The sequence below is a fragment of the Solanum tuberosum genome, unplaced genomic scaffold (assembly GCF_000226075.1).
Source record: "Solanum tuberosum cultivar DM 1-3 516 R44 unplaced genomic scaffold, SolTub_3.0 scf00005, whole genome shotgun sequence".
Classification (NCBI taxonomy): domain Eukaryota; kingdom Viridiplantae; phylum Streptophyta; class Magnoliopsida; order Solanales; family Solanaceae; genus Solanum; species Solanum tuberosum.
In genome coordinates this window covers 2,917,323-2,931,865 of record NW_006238931.1, presented here as the reverse complement: position 1 = coordinate 2,931,865, position 14,543 = coordinate 2,917,323, and positions in this window count along the sequence as shown.

The following is a 14,543-nucleotide window of genomic DNA, read 5'->3' as shown; positions in this document are numbered from 1 at the left end:
TCCTGGGATAACGGCGGGGGTATTTTTGATCCCAAAATGTAATGGAGGGTATAAGTGATCTATTTCACATTGTTTAGGGGCAATTTTGACCCTTTTCCAAATAATCAATAAAGAAATGACACAAAATTAAAAAATGTCCCGAGAAAATTTCTCAGTGTCTATGATTTGTATTGATATTGAGATAATTGTTGGTGATTGACACTCTTGACAAAGACATGTTACAGTAGAGATCCATGAAGGAATTCGTTGATGACTTTCTCTATGGGTATGTCGAAGAGAATAGGAACGAATAAAGTCATGTCAGTTTTGATTGAGTTCATCGTGATAAAGTAGATTTGTCCGTTATTCCAAGGGCTGAAGGCGAATGACAATGATAATGGCTAAGTTCTAAGCATAATTTTGTGAATATCTTTGTGTTTATCGATGATATGTTGTGATGATCTAATAGACATGATTAGGTTGATTTTAGGTAAAAAAAAAAACAACAAGAAAATATTCATATGATGAACTGTAACGCAAAGGCGAAATAACCCAAGCTAAAACGGAGCAAAAGTAGCTACAACAAGGACAATGAGATGAGTCTCGCACCAACCTTTACAAAAATTAAACTTTAGAGACTCAATAAAGGAAGCAGGGTCTAAAATGGGCCCCGCGCCGCGAGGTAGCAGGGCTCCTCGAATGGCCCCTCGCATCGTGACCCGCATTAGGTCGACAGAGTAAATTTTACCTAGTCAAAGTAGAGTCCAATCGAAATTATGATGTGTGTGACATTTTTAGGAACGAATTACTCTTAGGAATACAAATTAGTTTAGATTTTATTAGCATTTATTTATTGATCTTAATTTTTCTAGGATGTACTTTATATTTTTAGTAGATTATTATGGATTGAACAAGATCCTTTTGCAAGAATTGCATTAATCAAATGTTATTATTACTTTCTCTAACATTCATGTTTTCAATAGTTATATTTTTATAGTAATGTTGTTGTATGCTACTCCCTCCGTCCAACAATAGTTGTTCACTATACTAAAAATAGTTGTCCAACAATACTTGTCCAATTTAGAAAATCAAGAGATAATTTACCTTTTGTGTCTATTTTACCCTTGATATTAAATACTATTTATCATCTAACACATTTCTCAAAGTATTAAATTTAATAAAGTTTAGGGATAAAATAGTAATATTACCTTTATTATTTATTGTTTCTTAATGGGTGAGCCAAGTCAATAGTGGACAACTATTGTTGGACAGAGGGAATAGTTATGAATAGCTAAACTCATAACTAAGGTCATGGAACTTAGATTATGAATGTTTTGCAATCATGAATGAATGATCATTATGTACTATTAAGTTCCTTTTATATTTAACATTTTCCATGAATGATGACAACCATTCTAAAGAATGATCACTAAAATTACCTAGAATTTGCATCTTCTATTGTCATTAATAACATACCTTAATGTAGTAAAACTTCGCAGAAATTGACAAATGCTAATAATAAAAAAATGGCGTGTTTCATTAAAATCACAATAAACAAAAAAAACAATTAATTCATTATCTTAACGTCAACAATATAAAGAAAAAAATTACACCATGATTCCACAAGTTAATCTTTATTAAGTCTAACAACAAATTTCATCAAAATATTCAAAATACGAGCAATTAGTTTTCCGATTTAAGACTAATTTGGTTAGGGGGAACTCATATACAAAAAGAATCTTCAATTTTGAGCAACTGCATCCTATTAGCTTTATTAAATTTTTGTGCTCAGCCTGCTGACTATGTTAACCTCATTATAAAATTTGCAGGTATGTGTGTTTGTTGTTGTAAAAAAGCCTTTTGACGGTGCTATCTCTCCCATCTCCAAAACACATTGCAACCAATCGTTTCTTAGACTCCATTTAATTGCCAACACTTCGATCTAATATTGCATTGTTTTTATGGACAATCGATAAGTTCAAACATATGAAATGCACTACATTCAGGTATTACATACCTTATAAACTATGTCAAAAATAAATATACCATTCAATGAATCTTTCAAGAAGCTAGTTATTTCAATTTTTTTGTCTATTTTTCTCCTTCCTCGTCCAAAATATTTGCACATTCAAGCCCCTTTCTTTTTGTCGAATTGAGGAGAAGCTGTGGAGAATTTCTGTTCTCCATTGATGAAGCTTCAAGATGAGAGAAGAAGGAAAAGAAGGGCAGAGCCTTAAGATCGATCAGGAGTAATTGGGGAAAATGAAAATTGTATTATCTCAATTGCAACCTTACAATTTATACAAGTGTGTTATTCTCTAATCACAAGTAATTGTTGTAAAGTAAATCTAACTAATCACAACAAAAATAACTAACTTCTAACTAATCTTCCAACTAACTAATCTGCCAGCTAAGACGACTTACTCATTAACTTAGAAGTTAAATAATCTGTATCTCAACACCCCCCCCCCACCTCAAGTTGGAGGTGAGTAGCTCACAACTAACTTGTGCAGCAGAATGGAATGTTTGGAGCTTGGCAGAGATTTGGTCAAAACATCAGCCAATTGCTCATCAGTTGGGATATGATGGAGCACAATAAGGCCTTCCTGTAACTTTTCTCTAACGAAGTGTTAATCCACCTCTACGTGTTTCGTCCTTTCATGAAACACATGATTCTTTGCAATATGGATAGCCGCTTGACTATCGCAGAACACAGAAACAGGTAAGTTACATGGTGAATGCAACTCAGTTAGTAATCTTTCCAGCCAGACCAATTCTCCCACCACTTTCCTAACAGCTCTGTACTCTGCTTCTATCGAGGACACGGAGATGGTTGCTTGTTTCTTGGATTTCCAACAAATGGGACTGTCCCCCATCATTACAATATAACCACTCACCGATCTTCTAGAATCAGGGTATGCAGCCCAATCTGAGTCACAATAGGCAGTGATAGTGCAGTCACTGCTATTAGATAAGAAAATCCCCAAACAAGGGTCATTCATGAGGTACCTCAGGACATGGTAGGCAGCTTTAAGATGTGGTTCCCTAGGAGATTGAAGGAACTAACTGAGGTGCTGGACATTGAAAGTTATGTCCAATCTAGTATTTGTCAAGAAGTTTAACTTTCCTACCAATTTTCTGTAAAATGTAGGATCTTTTAGTAGAGCTCCTTCATTTTCTTTGAGCTTAACTGTGGATTCAAGAGGTGACATGACTAGTTTGCAAGATGAGCAGTCAAATTTTTTGAACAAGTCTGCAGTGAACTTTCTCTGTGAAATCAGGACCCCAGTGTCCTTGTAAAGTATCTCTAATCCCAGAAAATAATGAAGTTTTCCCAAGTCCTTTATTTTGAATTGATCATGAAGGAAACTCTTCAAGGAGCTGATTTCATCAACATCAGTTCTTGTCAATATTATGTCATCAACATAGACAACAACAAAAACTAGAGAAGCACCAGCCTTTCTATAAAACAAAGAATAATCACTATCGATCTGAGTAAGAATAGCCTCTTGAGAAGAGCATTTGAGCTAACTTGCCATACCATTGTCTACTTGCCTGTTTGAGTCCATACATGGATTTTTTAAGTTTACAACACAAACCTGTGTCTTCCCCCAAAAGCCCTTGAGGTATATCCATGTAAACTTCTTCACATAAGTCTCCATGGAGGAAGTATTGTTAACATTCAATTGGTACATGTCCCAGTTTTTTTTCATAGCTATACTAATCAGTGCCTTGACAGTAGTCATCTTTACTATTGGAGAAAAGGTTTCATTGTAGTCAATCCCAGCCTGTTGAGTGTATCCCTTCACAATAAGTATGGCCTTGTATCTCTCTACTGTGCCATCAACTTTGTGTTTGATCTTGTACACCCACTTACAACCTATTGTTTTCTTCCCTGCCGGCAACTTAACAAACTCCTAAGTATTGTTAAAATATAATGCTTCAAACTCAGATGTCATTGCTGCTTGCCAAGCAGGATCTATCACTGCCTCCTCATATGAACATGATTTAATGTCATGTGAAATGCTCTTAACAAGTTGTTGGCTATCCTGGTTAAAACTAGTAAGGGACATGTGATTGTTATTGCATGCATAATGAGATGAAGGGCTTGAGTTTTGGGATTGTAATGAGGGTAAAGAGTACTTATATTCCTTTACGTAGGTTGGAATGGTATGTGACCTCTTGAACCTCCTAAGGTTTCGATGTTGGTGTTGGTGAGTAGTTGTGTTTGGAGGGGACTGATTCATTATATATGGTTCATTTGAGGATGGTAGGTTATTATTTTGTGGTGTTGAGGGCACATGTGTGGGACTGGGAGGCTGATCAGCATTAGTGACAGTAACAGTGTGTCATCATCCATCATGTAAACTTTGTTAGGAGCACTCTTAGTGGAGTGCAATATATTCTGATTTAAAGTCAACTTTTTCAGTATTGTAGAAAAACTAGAATCAGCTTCAGAAAGAGTAAAAGGAAAAGTATTTTCATAAAATGACACATCTCTGGAAACATGTATTTTCTTAGTGCTCAAGTCTAAAACCTTGTACCCCTTGGTGTTGAAAGGATATCCTACAAAGATGTGAGGTGTGGTTCTTGGTTCAAACTTGTCTTTCTGACTGTTGAGAGTAGGGAAACAAAGGCACCCAAAAGTCTTAAGGTGAGAGTAGGCAGGTTGTTTATTATACAACACTTCAAAAGGAGTTTTGTTATGGAGAATTGGGTTGGGCAGTCTATTTATCAAATAGGTTGTTGTAAGGTTGCACTCTCCTCAGTACCTAGTAGGTAGCTTTGATTGGTATAGTAGTGCTCAAGCAACTTCAAGAAGATGTTTGTGTTTTATCTTTACCACACCATTTTGTTGTGTTGTGTATGGGCAGGATCTTTGGTGTATTATTCCTTTTTCTTGAAGGTAAGTATCTATCTCATGGTTGATGAATTCTGACCCATTGTCAGTTCTAATGGACTTAATATTGACTGTGAACTGGTTTTCTACAAGAGACACAAAAGATTTTATGGTCTGGAGGGTGTTGCTTTTACAACTAAGAAGTTGAGTCCAAGTAGACCTACTAAAGTCATCAACAATCGTCAATAAATATTTATAGCCATTATGGGTAGGTACATGGTAAGGTCCCCAAAGATCTAGATGAAGGAGGTCAAAACATTTAGTAATGGAGATGGTGGTTTTTATTGGAAATGGTGATCTTATTTGTCTGGCCATGGGACAAACTGTGCATACAAAAGGTTGTTTTGGTGAGAAGGATATGAGAATAGAGGAAATTCCTTTCATTTTGACAAAAGGCACATGCCCTAGTATGTTATGCCGTAAATGATCAATACTGTTTCCATGAGAATGCATGACATAAGAGGATTAGCAAAAGTGGAATTCACACCAGAAGATGTAATGGCAGAAGTAAAGTTGAAACTAGGAGTCACAATATTACTTCTTTTATGGGCAAATTACAGAAATCACATACTTTTAAGGCAAAATTACAATATATCCCTTAAAAGTTTATAATTACAGAAATCTTTCAAACGGATACAATAATATAAGCGCTGATACATTAATATGATGTGCGAGATACATTAATCCTTAAGTAAGATATATTACATTTTATACATGACTAATCTGATGTGCGAGATATAATAATATAAGCGTGTTGATACATTAATCTGATGGGCGAGATACACTAATCTGATGCGCGAAAATGAGGGATTTTGGAGATTTGTAAAACTTATAGGGGATAATGGTAATAAGTAAACTAAAAGGTGGGATTTCTGTAATTTTTCCTTCTTTTATTACGGGGCAAAACATCAACATCACACAAGGAATTACATGAAATGGAATTTGGAATTGCAGAGTTAGAAAGTAAACTAGGATGAATAGAAACAGAATGTAAACTAGAATAAACAGATGAAAATTTGTTGTGTGATCCAACAATTGAGACAGTGGAGTCAAGGTAAGAAGTGTGACATTTTGAACACAAGAAATAGAGTCCATTTTGTGCTCTACCAATCTCCAGAGGGCTCTTCATTGAACGGCCCTACATTAAACAAGAAGAAGAGTTGAAACTAATGACTCATTTATCATGAGAAACCAAGCAATGAACTGAAATCAAATTTAATTTAAAACTAGGGACAAACAGAACTTTGTACAAAGTTGATGAAGAATTCAAACATGCATCACCAATGTCAGTCACTTTTACTCTATAGTCATTTGGTAGGGTAACTAGGAAAGGGTAGGGTAATGGTCTAATGTTGATTAATAATGTTTTGTTGAAGGTCATGTGGTTTGAGGCCCCGAAATCTATGATCCATGAATTAGTAGACAACTTGGAGCACTTACATGACAAACAGCCAATATCAGTAATTGAAGAAGAACAAGTTAGAGTACCTGCAAAGTTCATAGTTCCACCTACAATGTTGGTTGCAACTTCTCTAGCTGAATTTCCAGTGTTGTTCCCTCCTTGAGTCTGAATGTGCTCCAAGAGACTCACCAGTTGATCAAGTTGATAGTTGGTTATAGTTGTATTCCTACTGTTAGGTACATATCTGTCTTCACTGCCGTCAGAACTCTTTCCTTTGTATTCACCACGAAAACCATGAGCAACAGCTGATGCTCCCGATGCATTTTTACCTTTTGTGAACTTGAAATCCGATGGGAAACCATGAAGTTTATAAAACTTATCCTTCGTATGCCCAGCCTTTTTACAATACTCACAAAATATATTTGATCTGTTAGGAGGTCTACTTCCCCTTTCCCTTATAGGAAGAAGAGGCATAGTTTGTCCTGAAGTTTGTGCTAGAACTGGCAGCAACATTCACATGAAGAGAAGTGGAATCCAAGTTGAGTTTGCCATGAGGTTTGACTTCTCTGTGCCTTTCCTCTTGTGCTAAAATAGAAAAAGCCTGAGCCATAGTAGGCAGGGGATTCATCATCAATATGCTACCCCGAACTACTGTGTATACCTCATTTAATCCCATGAGGAATTGAATGAGGCGTCTATCTAGCTCAACAAGTGTACAAGCATGTGCATTGAGAACTGGTGTCCAGAGTGCTAAGTTTCTCCTATAGTTTACGCATTTTGGTATAGTAACCAGTAACATCAAGATTCTCCTGACTGAGTTCGTTGATTTCACGTTGCAATTGATACAATTTAGCACCATTGGCTTGATCGTACCTATCAGCTAATTCATCCCAAAGCTCCTTTGCATTATTGACATACTGCAGGCTGTTGGCAAGGTCTTTTGAGAGTGAATTGAGAAGCCATGAAGTGACCATGTCATCACATCGTTCCCACTAGGCAAATGCAGCTGAATCTGGAGATGGCCTTGGAATTTTCTCATTGATGAAACCAGTCTTATTCTTCACTGACAGAGCTCGGAGGATTCCCCGTCTCCATGAACGATAACCTGTTCCATAAAAATGAGTGGAACAATAGCAGATCCAGTGCTTTCAAATGGATGCATATAAAAGACATTGGTGGATATGCTTCCAGCAGAATCGTGAACTGGAATTTGAGGAACAGGCTCCTGATCGAGATTGGGTTCTATGATTGCTAGAGATTAAGACAAAATTGAGAGAAGAATGGGTGCGGAAAGACGAGCGGAAGATGATCTTACAGCTCTGATACCATGTCGAATTGAGGAGAAGTTGTGGAGAATTTCAGTTCTCCATTGATGAAGCTTTGAGAAGAGAGAAGAAGGAAAAGAAGGGTAGAGCCCTGAGATTGATCAGGAGTAATTGGGGAAAATGAAAATTGTATTATCTCAACTGCAACCTTACAGTTTATACAAGTGTGTTAATCTCTAATCACAAGTAATTGTTGTAAAGTAAAGCTAACTAATCACAACAAAAATAACTAACTTCTAACTAATCTGCCAGCTAAGCCGACTTACTCATTAACTTAGAAGCTAAATGATCTGTATCTCAACACTTTTACCATGTTCTAACACAAACAAATGCACAATGATGCATATGTGCCTTGTTTTATTTTCACATATTTAACTATTCGGATCCAAAAAGAGGGCTCAAATGGAAGTCATATCAAAATTTTAGGATGTCAAATATGTATTACATCAAAATTATTTACACCATCCAACTTTTCTTTAAAAATCAAATTCTCTCCTCAACTATGAACAATAGTTATTTCCCCCCTTTTTATCTTAATTGACTTTTTGAAACACCTATTTCACTCTTTGCATTATCAACGTTTGTCTTTTTTTTTTTTACTTCTTAAAATCATATATAAAAATTAATCTATGAAACAAATTTCTATGAAAAAATAAGTATAATTTTTTCAATGAAAATAAGAAAAATGAGAAATAACAATTGAGTATATTAGTTAATGATGTACCATGACGAAAAAAATAAACAAAATAAAAAAATAATATTTATTAATAATCAAAACTCTAATATATATTTATACAAGTAAAAATAATAGGTAATAATAATTTTTTTAAATATATTTCAATAAAAGTAATATAAAATAATTAATAAAATAGAGGCATATTTGTAACAAATTTCTAAAAGAATATCTATTTATATTATACGTATTTTTTAAATTTAAATAATATTAATATCGTTTATCTATATAGACATTAAAGAATAAGAGAAAGTTGAATTATGCAACTATATGCATATATACATATTTGGTGCATGTAATATTAAAATAACAATCATAAATAATAACATTAGATTTTGTGACAAATTGGTAAAATAATTATTCTACTTATATATCAATGAGCTTAAATACAAATTTGTAAATATCTAGATTAAGAAAAATAAATATTATATATAATATAAATAGATATTACATAGATGAAAGATTGAAAATATCAAGGATAAAATAGACATTAACATGATAATCCAAGGTGACAATAATTTATAATTGAGGGTGGGGGGTGGGGGAGGGGTTGAATTTTAAAAGGAAAATTGAGTAAATGATTTTTAATGTATTTACTCATTACCAAAATCTTGTTGACCATGTTATGTTCACAACACTGATACTCCCTCCGTCCACAATTAATTGTCATGGTTTCCTTTTTTAGAGTCAAACAATAAGAACTTTGATCAATATTTTACGATGTATATTTTCATCATATTGATATGCAAAAAATTGCAACTTATAGTACTTTTCGTATAGTTTTTGAATATCTAATTTTTTTTAAAAAAAATATCGAATTAACGTAATCTAATTTAACTTTAAAAATTAGTCAAATTGACTTTCGAAAAGCGCAACATGACAAATAAAAGTGGACAGAGAGAGTAATTACCAAAATTTGGTTGACCATTACGTTCACAACACTGATATTGGAAAGAGGATTTTTTTTTAAAAAAGGATTAAAAAAACAATTGATATTTAAAATTGAAAGTTAGATGCATCAATCCATTTCAAAGATGCTTCAAAAAAGCAAGTGGCTTTCCATCTCATTTTTTCAACTCTTTTATTTGATTCTTTCTAATCCATTTGGTTACCTGCACTAAAGCATAATTAGTAAGATCAACAAACTTTTAGATGCACTAACCTAGTTTATAATACTAGAAACCCCGACATGTGTGAAATTGTGGTAGCATATTATATTCACTAAATAACTTAAGAGAAAGAACCGTGATACTTTAAAGTGACACATTTCTGTTCTTTTTTGTAATGCTTCTACTTTTAGTTCTTTATATATATATACTTCATTTGTTCCTTTTTATTTGTCAAATTTTGACTTGACATATCTATTAAGAAAATTGTGATTGTATAGTGTATCATTCTACCCATATTAATTGATAAGGTCCCAAATAGATTTAGAGCCTGTTTGGATTGACTTAAAAAAATAGCTTTTAAGTCAAGAATAAAAAGTCAAACTGAAATGACTTTTAAGTCAAAAAATAAAAAGTAAAAGAAGATCTACTTTTGGTTTTTAACTTTTTAAAAGTTATTTTTAACCTTGTCAAACACGTTCTAACTTATTTTAAATTATTTTTATATTTGTCAAATAAATTAAGAAGTCAAAAACTGACTTATAAGTAGTTTGACCAACTTTTAAGCCAATTCAAATACCCTCTTACTCACTATATTTTTTAAAGATATTAACTCAATGATATAGTATAAAAAAGAAAATTATTCTATCTTGGTTTGTCAAAAATGATAAGTAAAAGGGGAAATCAAAGTAGAAAATATTTGACAAGTAAATAGAGCCTAATGAAATATATGTTTTTAAAAATTTTATGTTGTAATTTTTTACTTAATTTTTGAATATATAAAAGACTATAAAAAATATAAGGTATAAACAAATTTAACGGAGAACTGACCAAAGTGTTTGCCAAAGGAGACGTGTTGACTTGTTGCGTGATAAAATAATATATTCCCTCTATTTCATACATTAACTATTAAGTGAATTTTTGAATTTTTTTTTATGGTTCAAAATAATAAAATTATTCAAGGTCCAAGATAAATGTTTGATTTGTCTTTAATCATTTTACAAAGTTTTATATTTTTTAGAAGATAAAATTATACTACTTATAAAATTATATACATGATTTCACAAAACATAATAATAAAAAATATAATTAAATTATATCGGTGAATGCTTTTCTTAATAGGCACAAGAGGGAATAGCATCAACAAATAAAAACAAAGAGAGAGAAAAAAATAAAAAGAAAGCGCAGGATTCCATAAGTTGAATAAAAAATTTGATCACCTAATATTTTTGTTTATTCGTTTTATATAAGCATCTGAAAAGTACTACTTTAATTAAAAAGAAAGACGAGCCGGAATTATTCGACTCTCACGGTAAGCAGTGAAGATGTGAGAATCAGAAAATGATTGAAGGTGTCTCAATATTTAATTTAAACATAACATTATACGACTTGTTCAACAATAAATCTCATCTTCTCTTCTCACCATTTTAGATATAGATCAACCTAACACTCTCACTCTCATCTCTCTCTTTGGAAAAATTAGAATGGGGAGTAGTTACAATTATTACAGAATGTTTGGGTGCTTTAACCGTAAATTTAAGATCAGAGAGACGGAGCCACCACCGGATGTGAGGGATGCGTTTTTCCGGTACACCGGTAAAGGTATCCAGATGAATGCGGATCAACTTCTCCGATATCTGGTGGAGGTACAAGGAGAAGAAGGATGCACTATTAAGGATGCGGAGCAAATTATACAGCATGTTGCTAGTCGGCGGCACCATCTCATCAGGCGTCTTAACCATTCACTTGAACTCGATGATTTCTTTTTTTATCTTTTTCAGGATGATCTCAATGGAGCAATCAAATCTCAGGTTCTTCTTCCTCTTCATTTTTTTTATTCCTATTGTATTTGTTTTGTTCTCTTCATTCCCAATGATAATTTATTTAATTTGTCGTCGTTCCAGGTACATCATGACATGACTGCTCCATTGCAACATTATTTCATCTATACAGGTCACAATTCCTACCTAACTGGAAACCAACTCAGCAGCGATTGTAGTGAAATTCCTATAGTTAAGGCTCTAGAAAGAGGTGTGCGCGGAATAGAACTCGATTTATGGCCAAGCTCGGGGAAAGATAATATTCATGTTCTTCATGGAAGGTACAATATGCTCTACATTCTAGCACTGTTTAAGCAATTTAAATACAACGAGAAGAAGTAGCGTCTCTTCAGTCTTCGATTATCAATCTGAAGTAGTATTTCTTATTCAATAAATCCAAATAGATTATTGTTATGAATCTGTGTTATCGAGTGTATTGTTCAAAGTAACTAAGCATTTCTTATGCTCTGTGATGTCCAATGTCTGAAGTTCCTTAAATTGACAGGTTGATTAATTAACTTTGTTGAATGATTCCAGTTCTAATCATTTGCAGGACCCTGACTACACCAGTACCACTTCTTAAATGCTTAAAGGCCATTAGAGACCATGCTTTTGTTAAATCGCCTTATCCTGTCATAATCACATTGGAAGACCACCTGACACCAGATCTTCAAGCTAAAGTTGCGGAGGTTAGAATAATTCATTTGACTTTGTGGATAACTGCTCGAAATATTAAATGTTTCTTTTTAATCTAGTTTTAACTCCATTGTTTCTCTAGATGGTTATCCAAATCTTTGGAGAAATGTTATATTATCCTCAATCAGAATGCTTAGAGGAATTTCCTTCACCTGAAGGGCTTAAGAATCGCATTATTCTCTCTACAAAGCCACCCAAAGAGTACCTTGAGTCAAAGAATCAGAGAGACACATCTCCAGTGGGAAAAGATTCATTTAGAGAGGACCTTTTGAAGAAGGAGAAATCAGAAATTGGGGCCGAGGATCATGACACTGATGAAAGGGTAAAACAACATTAAATGGTCTCTTGATTTTCTTATTGTGAGATGCTGATCTACTTTTATGTGCCATTTTTCTTATCTGGACACTAGAGTGACAGCGATCAAGATGATGAAGACGGTGATACCTCCAATGATCAGCAATCATCCCAACCAGGAGCACCTAAGTACAAGAGTCTGATAGCAGTTCACGCTGGGAAGGCAAAACATGGTCTGAAACGTGCACTAAGAGAGGAAAATAATAAAGTCAGTCGACTTAGTTTGAGTGAACAAGAAGTTGTAAGAGCTGCAGAAAATTATGGAACTGATTTGGTTAGGTACTCCACAATTTTGTGCATATAAAATTGAATGATTGATGAGAATGCTCTAGCTCTTCTTGACTGAGTTTTCCTCTTCATTCTTTCGTTTGCTAGGTTCACACAGAAGAACATTCTAAGGGTGTACCCCAAGGGAACAAGAGTGACCTCCTCAAATTTCAAGCCTATGACTGGCTGGATGCATGGAGCTCAGATGGTAGCATTCAACATGCAGGTTAGTTTGAACTTCTGAGTGCTGGTGCATCCCGAGGCAGATGTAGAGTATTGACACTGGGTTCATTATAAGCCGAGCATAAATATATGTGTGAAAATCTACAAAATTGCAACAAATTGTAGATATTAATTCATAACTTAGTGGTTTCAATGCTAAAATGTATGTCTGTACAATGTTGTGAGGATATATCCAAGAATTCGTCATGTTGTTATGTGCACTAACATCATGATTAGAATGTGGTGTTTGTCAGAAGTTCTTGTACAGGATGGTGTATGTCAACCAAAATGCAAACTAGCATGTTAAGATACTGTATCAGCTCTGCAGCTTGAGCTTGTTTGACAAACGTTACATTTAAGGGCATCCATGCCTTACATCTCATTTTGTTGATTGCTTCTGCATTTCTTTGTGTCCCTAAGAAACTCCTCTTTCTTAAATGTGTTGTCAATGAATATGATTTAATAGATAATTCAACTATTTTGTCTCCCAGTTTTATTGTTTTAATCAATTTGGTTTGGTTTCATATCTGCTGTCTAATTGCTAACTGTATAAATAGGGATATGGGAAGTCACTTTGGATGATGCACGGGATGTTTAGGTCTAATGGAAGCTGTGGCTATGTGAAAAAACCTCAATTTCTCATGGATATAGGCCCACACAATGAGGTATTTGATCCTAAAGTAAAATTGCCAGTGAAGAAAACTTTACAGGTAAGCAAAATGTGTTTTCATATGGAGAGCTTAAAAAATTTCAAGTTACTAAATATGAAGGTATTGCTTAAGAAGTATAATTCTTTTTCTAAAAAAAATTCTGCAGGTTAGAGTATATATGGGAGATGGATGGCGCTTGGATTTCAGCCATACACACTTCGATGCCTATTCACCACCAGACTTCTACACAAAGGTTAGTGACGGTGACTGTTCCCTCTTCCATGACTCATTTGCTTACCTGAACTAACACATTCGTAGCTCTGCCCCTGTCCTAACCTCATAAGGTGTTATGATTCTTGTTTGGTGTGTCCTCACCTTTCTAACTTTACATATTTGTATGGTCATTGATGTTCTGCTTCATACTCCAAGAGGCTGCAGGAACTTATTATAACTCTATTGATCCTTGTGTGGCAGCTATATTTAGTCGGAGTTCCTGCAGATACTCGTAAGAAAAAGACAAGGATACTGGAGGATGACTGGTGTCCTGTATGGGATGAAGAGTTTAATTTTCCATTGACAGTGCCAGAGCTGGCTTTGCTTCGAATTGAAGTACGAGAATATGACATGTCGGAGAAGGATGATTTTGGTGGACAAACATGTTTGCCTGTCTCAGAGCTAAGAACAGGGATCCGATCAGTCCCTCTCTATGATAAGAAGGGTCATAAGATGAAATCTGTTAGACTTCTCATGCGTTTTCAATTTCTTTGAACTCCAAAGTTATTTTCCTACTAGGATTTTTCTCTTATTATACACACATGCTTCAATTTGTATCCCTCATGTAATTGCTGCAACTCCAGCTTTTGTACAGTGGAGTGATATCTCATTGCTGTATTGTTAGGAAGAGAAACAAAGCTTCACGGATGAAGTTATGTGATTCTGATTTTGTGACTTGTTTTGTACTCTTCTTAACGTTGGCATAAATATTCATGCACCAAAATGACAGATTTACTCGAGATCATCTCAGATGGTCATTCAATCTTTTTACAGTCAATAAATTTTGATTTTTTAACTCAAAAGTCCTTCATGATT